Consider the following 13,903-nt stretch of genomic DNA (forward strand, 5'->3'; position numbering starts at 1 on the left):
TCTCACAATAATGGTGTGACATTTGACAAAATAGAAGGGAGGGAAGATGGGAATAGGACAAGGTAATAATTTTACCCTCTGTGGACTGTACTGGGTGTGATGTTGAGGTGGAGGAAGAGGAGGAGAAGCCACTTGAAACTGCGCTTGCCATCCACTCGAGCATATGCTCTTTCTGGGCTTCATCAACAAGGCATACCACTGTGCGTCTGCCAAATTAAGGTAATGGAATAGCCTGTCCAGTAGCAGAAGTTGTCAGTTGTCTTTGCATAGGACGTGATGTTGGTTCACTAGTGCTTTCACAAACATTACCACCTACCCTACATACAGCTTGAACACCAAGCCTAATGCCCCTTCAACCACGGACTCGCGTTTTCCCAGTCATGTTGCTCAGATAGTGTGGTAGGAGCACAGTATTAGCAACAAGAAATTAGATTTTAAACTCTGCACCATCTCTGCAAACAGCTGAATTTCAGCAACAGTAAATTCCAATGCAAAATATGGCGTGCTGTATCATGTTGGTCACAGAAGAAAGAATTGTTTGAGTGTGGATGAGGCCTGTATGACTAAAAAAATATGCTACAAACAATTTGAAAAGTCAGATGTCCCCTACTGTATGACATTAGGAACACAAGAACTTTTTGGTGGCCTCTGGATAAGGCCTCTATAACACATTAGATGCTGAAAACTAGTTGAAAGTAAGGTCCCCTACTGTATGACACTAGGAACAGAAGACTTTTTTGTGGCCTCTGGATCAGGCCTCTATAACACACTAGATACTACAAACTATTTTAAAGTCAGGTCTTCTACTGTATGATGTTAGGAGCACAATAATTTTTGGGTGACCTCTGGATCAGGCCTCTACAGCTTAATTTCAACCTCACAAAATGACAAAGTGTGATACGGCGGGCTGTCTAACTTTTTGCAACTGAAAAATTATACCGTATATACTCGAGTATAAGCCGACCCGAGTATAAGCCGACCCCCCTAATTTTGCCACAAAAAACTGGGAAAACTTATTGACTCGAGTATAAGCCTAGGGTGGAAAATGCAGCAGGTACCGGTGAATTTCAAAATTAAAAATAGATACTCCATACCGTTCATTATGGCCCCATAGATGCTCCACATAAAGCTGTGCCACATATAATGCTCTGCACCGTTCATTATGGCCCCATAGATGCTCCACATAAAGCTGTGCCATATATAATGCTCTGCACCGTTGCCCCATAGATAGCTGTGCCATATATATAATGCTCTGCACCGTTGCCCCATAGCTGTGCCATATATACAATGCTCTGCACCGTTGCCCCATAGATAGCTGTGCCATATATATAATGCTCTGCACCGTTGCCCCATAGCTGTGCCATATATATAATGCTCTGCACCGTTGCCCGATAGCTGTGCCATATAGTGCTCTGCACCGTTGCCCCATAGCTGTGCCATATAGTGCTCTGCACCGTTGCCCCATAGCTGTGCCATATAGTGCTCCGCACCGTTGCCCCATAGCTGTGCCATATAGTGCTCTGCACCGTTGCCCCATAGATAGCTGTGCCATATAGTGCTCTGCACCGTTGCCCCATAGCTGTGCCATATAGTGCTCTGCACCGTTGCCCCATAGCTGTGCCATATAGTGCTCTGCACCGTTGCCCCATAGCTGTGCCATATAGTGCTCTGCACCGTTGCCCCATAGATAGCTGTGCCATATAGTGCTCTGCACCGTTGCCCCATAGCTGTGCCATATAGTGCTCTGCACCGTTGCCCCATAGCTGTGCCATATAGTGCTCTGCACCGTTGCCCCATAGCTGTGCCATATAGTGCTCTGCACCATTGCCCCATAGCTGTGCCATATAGTGCTCTGCACCGTTGCCCCATAGCTGTGCCATATAGTGCTCTGCACCGTTACCCCATAGATACTCCACATAAATCTGTGCCATTGCTGCTGCTGCAATAAAATAAAACAACACATACTCACCTCTCTTGCTTGCAGCTCCTCAGCGTCTCGTCCCGGCGTCTCCCCGCACTGACTGATCAGGCAGAGGGCGCCGCGCACACTATATGCGTCATCGCGCCCTCTGACCTGCACAGTCAGTGCGGAGAGACGCCGGGAAGACAGAGCGGCGCCCGGCGTGTGGAACGAGGACAGGTGAATATGTCATACTTACCTGCTCCCGGCGTCCCGCTCCTTCCCCCGGACAGCTGGTCTTCGGTGCCGCAGCCTCTTCCTCTATCAGCGGTCACCGGCACGTCATTAGAGAAATGAATAGGCGGCTCCGCCCCTATGGGAGGTGGAGCAGCCTATTAATTTCTCTAATGAGCGGTCCCACGTGACCGCTCAGGGGAAGAGGCTGCGGCACCCGGAGACCGTGGAACGGGCAGGGGGAGTGCTAGGAACGCCGGAACTAGGTGAGTATATGACAGTCCTCACCCGCCGACCCCACCACCGATCATGACTCGAGTATAAGCCGAGAGGGGCACTTTCAGCCCAAAAATTTGGGCTGAAAATCTCGGCTTATACTCGAGTATATACGGTATATATTTTTTTAATGTGCTTTAGGTCTGCAGACAGTTTCATATCACCACAGCACTAAATGACAAGGTGGGATACAGCAGGCTTTTTCACATTTAGCTAGTGAAAAAATACTATTTAGCATGCTATTCTCGTGCATGGAGCACAATAGAAGCAGTGCACAACACACTTGTAGGATATGTGCCCTGCTGGTTTTGTCTGTGGACCTCAGTAAGGGTACTGTCACACTCTGCAACTTTCCAACGATCACGCCAGCGATACGACCTGGCCGTGATCGTTGGAAAGTCGTTGTTTGGTCGCTGGAGAGCTGTCACACAGACCGCTCTCCAGCGACCAACCATGCCGAAGGCCCCGGGTAACCAGGGTAAACATCGGGTTACTAAGCGCAGGGCCGCGCTTAGTAATCTGATGTTTACCCTGGTTACAAGCGAACGCATCGTTGGATCGGTGTCACACACACCGATCCAACGATGACAGCGGGAGATCCAGCGACGAAAGAAAGTTCCAAACGATCTGCTACGACGTACGATTCTCAGCAGGGTCCCTGATCGCTGCTGCGTGTCAGACACAGCGATATCGTATGGATATCGCTGGAACGTCACGGATCGTACCGTCGTAGCGACAAAAATGCCACTGTGAGACAGTACCCTAATGGCAAAAAAATGCTTTAAGGTAAATTTAACAGCCACACTGGACTCTAGCTAGCTACACTGACTGATATACAACCGCCTAGCTAACTAGTTAAAATCTTTCTGCTAACAGTGCCAGCATCAGGAGCCGTCAAAATAGTACTAAAACAAGATGTCCGCCCTTTATATGGAGAGGGATATGTGATTTCAGCAGCCAATGACACAAGCCATGGTGTGTTAGGATATTGTGGGTGTTTCTTGCACAATGATTGGCTAGCCGCAATGTGCACACATAAAGTTAGGGAAAAAAAATGACAGTTTACAAGAAAGCCGCGCCTCTAAGCTCTGCAAACCCCCTCCCTTCATCAAACACGTGCCAAACGCTCATGATACACCACCATTATCATTGATAAAGTTCTGAAAATAAATTTCTGGCAACCCAAATATTTTCCCGTGCTTTTTACCGAATGTTTTTTTTTATCTTATAAAATTTTGCACGTGTTTCTGACCACGAATCTGAATATGCCATATTAGTGCCGAATTCATGTTTGGCAATCGTTTTCCAAACAAATTAGCTCATCACTAATAGGAACCTTCCAAATAATACTGATTTGTGCCAATACGCTATTCTGCGTGCATGTACCATACATTATTTGCCTTACTAAGTGTTGATATGTGAGTTTTTTTGTTTTGCAGAATTATTATTCTTGCATTTTAATTCATTTTTGGTTGCTTGAACTTACTTTGTTCAACAAAAGTGCTAAATGTTTGGCTCATAGCTGCTCGTTGATGTGCTTATTATGCACTGATGATCACAATAGCAGATATCGCCCGCTAAAACAATTTCTAATTTAATGACATTTATAAAACAATCACGTTTTATTTAAAAAAAAAAAAAAAATGTTTTGACATGTTCGCTCTAGTCTCTCTATTGTGCTATAACTTTATAATGAATACCAAACTTTCCTTTTGTCTCCGGGCATGAAATGACACACAGGGATGTCAATTACAAATGGCAAACGCAGAGATTCAACAGAAATAATATTCTGTTTTCTGCAGGTTTTATGTGGTTTTATATTATAAAACAGGTGCTATTTTTTAATTGCTTCCTCTTATCTCATTCAATTTTAAGATACACAACTGTAAATGGTTATTATCGATGTTGGAGAGCGCCACACAATGTATCTAAAATTTAGGGGAACCTACTGCCTTTTTCATGCAGAAGATGTTTGAGGAAACTGGTGGTGGTGGTGGTGGGGGGGTTCTGATTCATCTTTTGTGTCATTTTTTCATAGTGTTTTTCTGACAGTTTTGGAGGGATTAACATGACTTTTTTTTACAGTTGTTTTTCACTCCATTAAATAATTAAGAAACTGCTACCACTTTTTTAAGGAAAAAACTATGGCAAAATGTTTTGTAAGATGTCAGCCTGTCTTCTAAGCTTTTTTTCTCCTATTGTAAGTTCTAGAGCTTCTTCCAAGTGGAAAATGCCAGAAAAATGGACATGTCACTTCTTTTAACCGGTTGGCATTTTTAAAAACCTGAAGAGGTTAAAAAAGATGTTCAAAAGCCTTAAATATTTTATTTTTACTATGGGCCTAAAACTAACAGGCAGGTAGTTGCTACCAATCTACCAGCCTGTTGTGCTTGGCACAGATTCCTGCCGGAACACAGCGGTGACAGACTGCTGCAGTCAGCAATTCAGTGGTTTCTGCTGACTTCACATTGACAAAACAGTGGCTTCTCTTCTGCTCTGCTATGTTGATGAGGTGTGACTGCTGGTGTCATGCTGATTGACATCTGACTTCCTACTTCCTTACTGCTGGGAGCCGGCTGTCAATCAGCATGTCGTCGGCTGACACAGTCAACAGAGCAGCACTGAAGAGGAAGAGCTGCTCTGTTGATGTTGACAGGTGCAGTCAGTGACCGCTCTGAGCATGCACTGGATAGAACAGGCATGTAGTCAGCAACTACCTGCCTGTTAGATTTTAGGCCCATAGTAAGAAAAAAATTAAAAGTCCCGGATAACCCTTTCACATTCCATGGTGGAATCTGTCTAAAAAATGTATCATGTGCCTGTCCCCTTAGACATATTTTTTTCAAACTGATCTTATTTAAATGGCTAAATATAAACGTGGTCAGTGGAAAGATCCGATACCTGAGTTATTCTTTCTAAGGACTTTACGAAGGATTAGGGAATATTAATTACATGGGAAGAAAAGGTGATATAAAAGGGTTATTTATAACTAGGGAAGTCACACCATAGACTGCCTATGAAGTTGAATACACTGTGCACATGGAAAACTGTTTATGTGACTTGTACTGTTGACAATTGTGAACCTTTGTGAAATTCATTGTGAACGAAGACCGTACAAAGACCGATATTATAGACTGGTGAGACCCAAAACCAAACACTTTTTCTTTTAATGGTTGAAGGTCGGTCACAGCACGTAAGTATCAAAACAGGTAAGGCACTACTGGCCAGCTGAACAGGTACAAATTAATATGCCCAGCCAGACTTCCGACGCAACTTCGTACATACAAAAATCTTTTGTGGTATAACAATAGACCGCCAAGGAGGAATAAAGTATTTATACTGCGCTCTGAACCCCACCCATTTGGTACAAGGCCTGCTTAATTCCATCCTGTAGACCAGAGAGGAAAATATCCAGACCTATCTCTGTGAGATGAACACTATCAGGCAACATCAGACTGGAATTGTCTCACTACAGCTGACGATGTCTGATGACCACTACAGCTTTAAAACGTATAAAGCGGGACATGCCCACATTAAGCATGTGCCAAGAGCGGTCTACAGCCGACGCATCTCTCGCACTTTGCCACGCAACACTGGAAATGACCTCTGACCAGACCAGAGTTAGTTCTGTGAAGAAGCCATGAAATTTATCAATGTCCGAATGCATCATATTGAGGAGTTCGACTAGATGGAAAGAGCAAAGATCATTTCTGCCCGTATGGATAACCAAAATTACAGGAGAGGAAGAGACCTGAGAGATATCTGCAACTTCAGGGAGAACCTGCCACCAGGTCAACCCCCTGATTCCTCTCCAGAAGACATCAATGCCATGAAAACCAAGGCCTCTTCCACCCAGCCAGCGCTCTGCCCTTTTGACCTCCAGAAAACATATAAATGACCCAGAATCCACACGGCGGGTTTCATGTCTCCTGAAAAACAAATGGCAAAACAGGAATAACGCCATCTACCAATATGCTGAATTTCAAGATCAGACAAACTGGCACGGGCCACTCCATTACAAAATGAGTGGTTACCAAACTCCCTAGGAGGGAGGCCCAGATAAAGTAAGGATTTATGAAAGAGGGATTGAAACTGAAATACTGTCAGGGAAGAACCATCCTCATGGGAGAAAAAGGCTGAACCGGAACGGCGGACTGCCAAATAATTGTTAACTAGATTTAAGGGACACAAAGGATCAAGAACAGCAGAACAGGAGAAGAACTCGGGTATTATCAGTACAAGTAAGCTGAAAACTCAATGTCAAGCAGCAGCCGCAAAAGCGAACAAGATTTTTAGGATGTACAGTATAGACCAAAAGTTTGGACACACCTTCTCATTTAAAGATTTTTCTGTATTTTCATGACTATGAAAATTGTATATTCCCACTGAAGGCATCAAAACTATGAATTAACACATGTGGAATTATATACTTAACAAAAAAGTGTGCAACAACTGAAATTATGTCTTATATTCTAGGTTCTTCAAAGTAGCCACCTTTTGCTTTGATGCCTGCTTTACACACTCTTGGTAATGAGCTTCAAGAGGTAGTCACTGGGAATGGTCTTCCAACAATCTTGAAGGAGTTCCCAGAGATGCTTAGCACTTGGCACTTTTGCTTTCACTCTTCATCTCCTCTTAACAGTTGTTGTAGAGATGTGTCTGCTGCTAGAACTCTGTGTGGCATTGACGTGGTCTCTAATCTGAGCTGCTGTTAACCTGCGATTTCTGAGGCCGGTGACTCGGATAAACTTATCCTCAGAAGCAGAGGTGACTCTTGGTCTTCCTTTCCTGGGGCGGTCGTCATGTGAGCCAGTTTCTTTGTAGCGCTTGATGGTTTTTGCCACTGCACTTGGGGACACTTTCAAAGTTTTCCCAATTTTTCGGACTGACTGACCTTCATTTCTTAAAGTAATGATGGCCACTCGTTTTTCTTTACTTAGCTGCTGCTTTTTTCTTGCCATAATACAAATTCTAACAGTCTATTCAGTAGGACTATCAGCTGTGCATCCACCAGACTTCTGCACAACACAACTGATGGTCCCAACCCCATTTATAAGGCAAGAAATCACACTTATTAAACCTGACAGGGCACACCTGTGAAGTGAAAACCATTCCCGGTGACTACCTCTTGAAGCTCATCAACAGAATGCCAAGAGTGTGCAAAGCAGTCATCAAAGCAAAAGGTGGCTACTTTGAACCTAGAATATAAGACATAATTTCAGTTGTTTTACACTTTTTTGTTAAGTATATAATTCCACATGTGTTAATCCATAGTTTTGATGCCTTCAGTGTGAATGTACAATTTCATAGTCATGAAAATATAGAAAAATCTTTAAATGAGAAGGTGTGTCCAAACTTTTGGTCTGTTCTGTATAAGAAGAGAGATAAAATCATGCGATCCCAATGTATTCTTACCCCTTTAGAAATTACTGATGAGGCCACATCTAGAATATGAGATCCTGTTTTGGGCTCCACATTTTAAAAAGGAGTTAGAATTAGTGTTGAGCATTCCGATACTGCAAATATCGAGTATCGGCCGATATTCGCTGTATCGGAATTCCGATACCGAGTTCCGATATTTTTGCGTTATCTGAATCGGGATCCATATTCATGAAAAAAATAAAGAGCAAAAATAAAAAATATGGATATACTCACCCACCGACGGCCCCTGGCTCTCAGCGGTGCAACCGGCAGCCTCCGTTCCTAAGAATGCAGTGAGTGTAGGACCTGCGATGACGTCGCGGTCTTGTGATTGGTCGCGTGACCGCTCATGTGACTGCGACGTCATCGAAGGTCCTTCACTCTGCATTCTTAGGAACAGAGGCAGACGCTTGCAGCGGTGACAGCCAAGGGCCTTCCGAGAGTGAGTATATCCATATTTTTTATTTTTATTCTTTATTTTTTACATGAATATGGATCCCAGGGCCTGAAGGAGAGTTTCCTCTCCTTCACACCCTGGGAACCATCCAGGATCGCTCCCTATTACGTTCCGATATTTGTGTCCCATTGACTTGTATTGGTTTCGGGTATCGGTATCGGCGATATCCGATATTTTTTGGATATCGGCCGATCCAATCCAATACCGATACTTTCAAATATCGGAAGGTATCGCTCAACACTAGTCAGAATCAGTTCAAAGACAGGTTACTAGATTATTACAAGGGATGCAGGCCTCTCATATGAGGAGAGGTTGGAAAAGTTGGGCTTGTCTAGCTTAGAAAAAAGACACCTCAGAAGGGGTCTCATTTACATGTGTAAATACATGTGTGGCCACTAGAAAACACTGGCACATGACTTTTTCCTTCCAAAGACTGTACTGAGGACTAGAGGGCACTCAATACAGGTGGGAGAAAGGCGATTTTGGCAACCAAACAGGAAAGGGTTCTTTACAGTTAGAGCAGTCAGATTATGGAATGTCGACCACAAAAGGTAGTAATGGCCAACACTATAACAGCTTTTATACAAGGGCTGGGTTATAGATAAATTAGTGACAAAATGTACAACTGATGGAGAAAGGTTGAACTTGATGGACCTAGGTCTTTTTTCACGCTACGTAACTATGTAACAATCGTCCAACCAAAAAAGGCAAAAATAAAAGGCCAAACCAGATATGCAGTTTTGAGCAACTGCCCCAGATACCCCAATGCTTTGAAGGTGAAGTAGGTAATCAATGGTAACTTCCACATGGGTGTCATGGGATGACAATATCGGTCTATCCCTCACTAAATTATACCATTCCCTCCACGCCTTACCATAAGAATGCCATGTACATGGGGCTACCGAAGATCTCCCCAGGTCCATTAATCATCCTCCACCACTTGCCACATGAGGGACAGGCATCGGTGCCCCTCCATTTTGGCCATGGGTAAACAGTCTCGAAATTTCTGCGGATCAAAACGAGAAAAAGAGCCAGCGATTACATTCTTAGTACCTGTGATGTGGCGAGCTCTAAACAAGATGTTAAAATTTAAACATTGTAAATCCAAGAACCTAAGTAGCTTGATGACAGGGGGAATGAGGATTGCCAGGTGATTTATGGAGTGTACCACGCTCATGTTGTCTGTCCAAAAACAAACTATATCCTGGAGAGAGGAACCCCAGATGACAATAGCCGTGCCAATGGGGAATAACTCTAACAAGTAAGATTTTTTTACCCAGCCTGAGGAGAGCCAGGATTACGGCCAAGATTCTGCACACCATTGATCCTTGAAAATAACACTGAAACCTGAGGACCCGACGTCATCAGAAAAAAAGGGAGAGATCCTCATTAGTCACTTCCGGGGACTGAAAACACATGTGACCATTATAGGACAAGAGAAACTCTTTCCAGACCAGCAAATCGGCTTGTAAAGCTGGTTTTATCCGAATTCTATGTTGGGGAAGCTTAATACCTCTGGTTGACCGGGTCAGATGTCTTGAAAAAATTCTTCCCATGGGCATTACACGGCATGCGAATGTGAGAAGACCCAGCAACGTCTGCATCTAACGTAACTTTTCAGATGGAGCAAAAGCCTTAATTCAGGAACAGCAATTTTGAAATGTTTTCAAAAGGAAGCCGAAAGACCATTGCAGTGGAACCAATCTCAATCCCTAAAAAGGATAGGATGGTGGAAGGACCAAAAGTTTTCTCGGTGGAAACAGGAACACTGAAATGTACCATGGAAAAACAGAAACTGTCCAAAAAAATGTGACAGGACTTTGAATCCTTTGGACCCACAAACAAAAAATCATCAAGATAATGGATAATCGCTGGGGAAGCAGACTCATATTTGACTACCCACTCTAGGTAGCTGTTTGCTTTCATACAGTCTATCCGCAGGGCATTGTTCTTTATCGACTGTGTGCTGGTGGTCATGGGACACCAGGGCCTAAATATCAACATAATCATTTGTCCAAATTTTGCTAAAAGCCTTTTCGTCTAAGTGAGACCCAAGTGGGGGATACGCTGCAGAAAAATACATCCTTATGTATGCTAGCCTGAGCAGGGGGATCTTGTTTAGGATTTTGGTCTAACAAAAAAAGGTTAAGTAATATTTTTTGACCAGGGGGAAGATTAGCGCCCTGACTCAAGCGTTTTTAAGGCTGGAAGAAATCCTGCACTCTCCCCCCAAGCCCCTGCATACTGGTACTCACCAAGACCTTGCTGAACCAATTCAATGGGATGGTTTGGAGTAGCCTGCACAGGAACAGCTGCATCCTGGGAATGATCCAGAACCGTTCAGATTCCAGGGGATCTTTGGTGACGTGTCGACCTATGATGCAAATCCTTTTGTGATCCGTCAGACGACTTTTCGGACAAGGAAAGTGATAGCCAGCAAAATGATCTGGATTGGCGACTACACCAAAAAGATCTGGAGCGGCGTGATGCCTGCTATGAGATCTTTCAGAGCGACGCCGCCGATCGGGTTTGTAGGATGAAGATAAGGATGAGGACCCAGGGTTGTGATTCCCGCGCCAATGACAGTGTGGAGTCAGGGCCGGGGATCCAGCACCCACCACTACTTGAGCCATAGATGTAGCTGGCATAATGTGGGCACTAGTAGGCACTGTACCCATAGTGAGCAACTGTTGTGGTGGCATTGGCCCCTGCAGGGGGTTTCAAATTTGTGTGGGGGTTGGTGGAGGTGTTGAATAGTTTGGTAGCAGAAGAAACTTGTGAGAGTAGATTATATGGGGTAATTCAACTTTTATCTACACAGAACATGAGGTACATGCATCAGCTTCTTAATACAGCATAACAGGAAGTCTGAAGGACCTTTCACCAGAGAGAAAGTGAAACCAAAGTACAACAAGTATATGCATTACATTCAACTAAGCCTATAATAATAATCTTTATTGTTATATAGTGCTAACATATTCCGCAGCGCTTTACAATTTGCACCGATGGGGCTCACTATCTAAATTCCCTATCAGTATAGATTGTGGGAGGAAACCGGAGAACCCGGAGGAAACCCACGCAATCATGGGGAGAACATACCAACTCCTTGCAGATGTTGTCCTTGGTGAGATTTGAACCCAGGACTCCAGTGCTGCAAGGCTGCAGTGCTAACCATTGAGCCACCGTGCTTCCCCATATAACAGTAACATCGCCATCTACTGTCAAAAAAATGTGAACTCCTCCTGCACACAAATGTCTGTATCTGTTGCATATCTGCCAACAGGGGGGCATAGCAGCAGTGATGTTTATTTGAAGAGCACTAGCTGCATCAATCTGTGCAGGGGCTGTGCAGTGTGTAGGGGTACTGTGTGGTGCCTGAACATTAGGGACCTGCAAAGAGGAGGCAGGCTCCTTAACAGAGGATGCACTGCTAATAGCCTGACCTCCCATTCCATTTAGTGGCCGGTACAGGAGGGCTGGGGGGTGCAGGGAGGTATACGGTGGCAGTATTTGGAGCAGGTGGCTGCAAGATGGCGGCTCTAGCTTTTAACCCATTTCAAACAGGGCACACCAGTCAGGGGGCATCCCATAAAGGATTGAAGTGCCCCTCAGTCACCTGAATTCGACCTATCTAAAAACCTCCCAAATGCAGATGGGATGACTTCTGCATTCAGAAATGTAATGCACAATAGAAGTTCTATTTTCATGTGTGTTAAAAACTGGTGTGCACAGTGCCATTAAAAAGAATAAGTAACTGGCATTTGCTTGTTTCTTTAAATGATACTGTAAACCATATCTTTAACTCTGTATGTAACCCCTTTCTCATGTACAGCACCATGGAATTAATGGTGCTATATGAATAAATAAATAATAATAAAATAATACAGCAGGGAAGTGTTTTTTTCCTGAGCTTACCTGGGCACAAAGTAGGTTGGTAAATATGCTCCATTTTGAGGTTGCAAGAACTTGAGTAGTTTGCACAGAACCCTAACCAGGAGGCTGACTGTAAGCCAGACTACTGTCAAATGTCATTGAGACTTGAGTCCATAAACTTATGACCAATGTAGCATACTCTGACAGCTGGGAATATAGGTATTAATCTTAATTGGCCTATTCTGGCAGTATGTCTACGTCTTAGTTGGCAGAGGAGAGCCAGGTGGCATACGTACAATGCTTGCTTGCCACTCAATGAACAGGACCATATCCCTTCCCTGCTCTAGTTTTAATGACTCATACCCTTTATTTAGCCCTATGTTTTGTTTTCCTCTATATATCATCTGTACAACACCTTCTTAAAGGGAACTTGTCATCTGATTCACACTGCCCAAAGCAGGAGCAGCATGAATCAGAGCCTTGCTACGTGTTTGCAGTCAGGTGTAGCTCTGGCATTTCAGAAAAAAAAAGATTAAAAATCCTACCAGAGATCATAGCTGGACACAAGACTAGTGAAGCTCCTCCCTTGGCCGTCTCTTCCCAGCACTGCTGTACATGATTGACAGGTCTCTCCCTCGTGTGTACATAAGGAAAGACTTGTCAATCACTTACAGCAGAGCTGGGAAGGGCCGACCAAGGACAGAGTTGGATTAGTCTCATCTCTGGCTATGGTCCCCAGCTGTATGCATAAAGTTTACTCTCTCTGAAGCGTTTCGGAGAAAAATATATCTGGCTGCAATTGTGCAGTTAAGCTCTGATTCATGCTGCCCACCGATTGGGCAAGGAACTAGTGAGGATGCCTGCATGAGATTTCCACCAGGGCAGGCCGGTCAATCAGATAAGAGTTGACCGATCATCCTGACCTGGAGCATTTTGCTTCAATTGTGCCAATACAAAATTTGATTTTTTTTTTCTGTTTTATAATTTTTCACATTAAACATAAAAATAAGTCAGATTTGTGTTTCATCATACTCATCATCATTTTTTTTATTTATTTATTTTTTTTACTTTTTCATTTTTTTATTGGCTAGATTTTAGGATACATATCATTTATGGATTGACTTTTTTACATTTTCAGTTTTGGTGATTTGTGGGTGTCTTACCTGCTGGTAGTGAGGAATGTTCCTGGACCATCCCCTTTGAAAACCTCTTACCCTATGGAAGGCACAGCACACTCTATTTAGCTACTTATTTCTAGGTGCTTGGGCCACGTGTGACCCCTGGATTTAACCCCTTAGTGACGGAGCCAAATTTTTGAAATCTGACCAGTGTCACTTTATGTGGTAATAACTCTGCAACGCTTCAACAAATCCCAGTGATTTTGAGATTGTTTTTTCGTGACACATTATACTTTATGATAATGGTAAATTTAGGTCGATATGTTTTGCGTTTATTTATAAAAAATATCAGAACTTTGAGAAAAATGTTAAAAAATTAGCAATTTTCTAAATTTGAATGATTATCCCTTTAATCCAGATGGTCATACCACAGCAAAACATTAATAAATAACACTTCCCACATGTCGGCTTTACATCAGCATCATTTGTAAAATGTTTTTTTATTTTGTTAGTATTTTAGAAGGTTTCAAAATGTAGCAGTAATTTTTCATTTTTTCAAGGAAATTTACAAAATGTATTTTTTTAGGGACCTATCCAGGTTTGAAATGCCTTTAGGGGTCGCAT

Source organism: Ranitomeya variabilis, chromosome 2, assembly GCF_051348905.1.
Source record: "Ranitomeya variabilis isolate aRanVar5 chromosome 2, aRanVar5.hap1, whole genome shotgun sequence".
NCBI lineage: Eukaryota > Metazoa > Chordata > Amphibia > Anura > Dendrobatidae > Ranitomeya > Ranitomeya variabilis.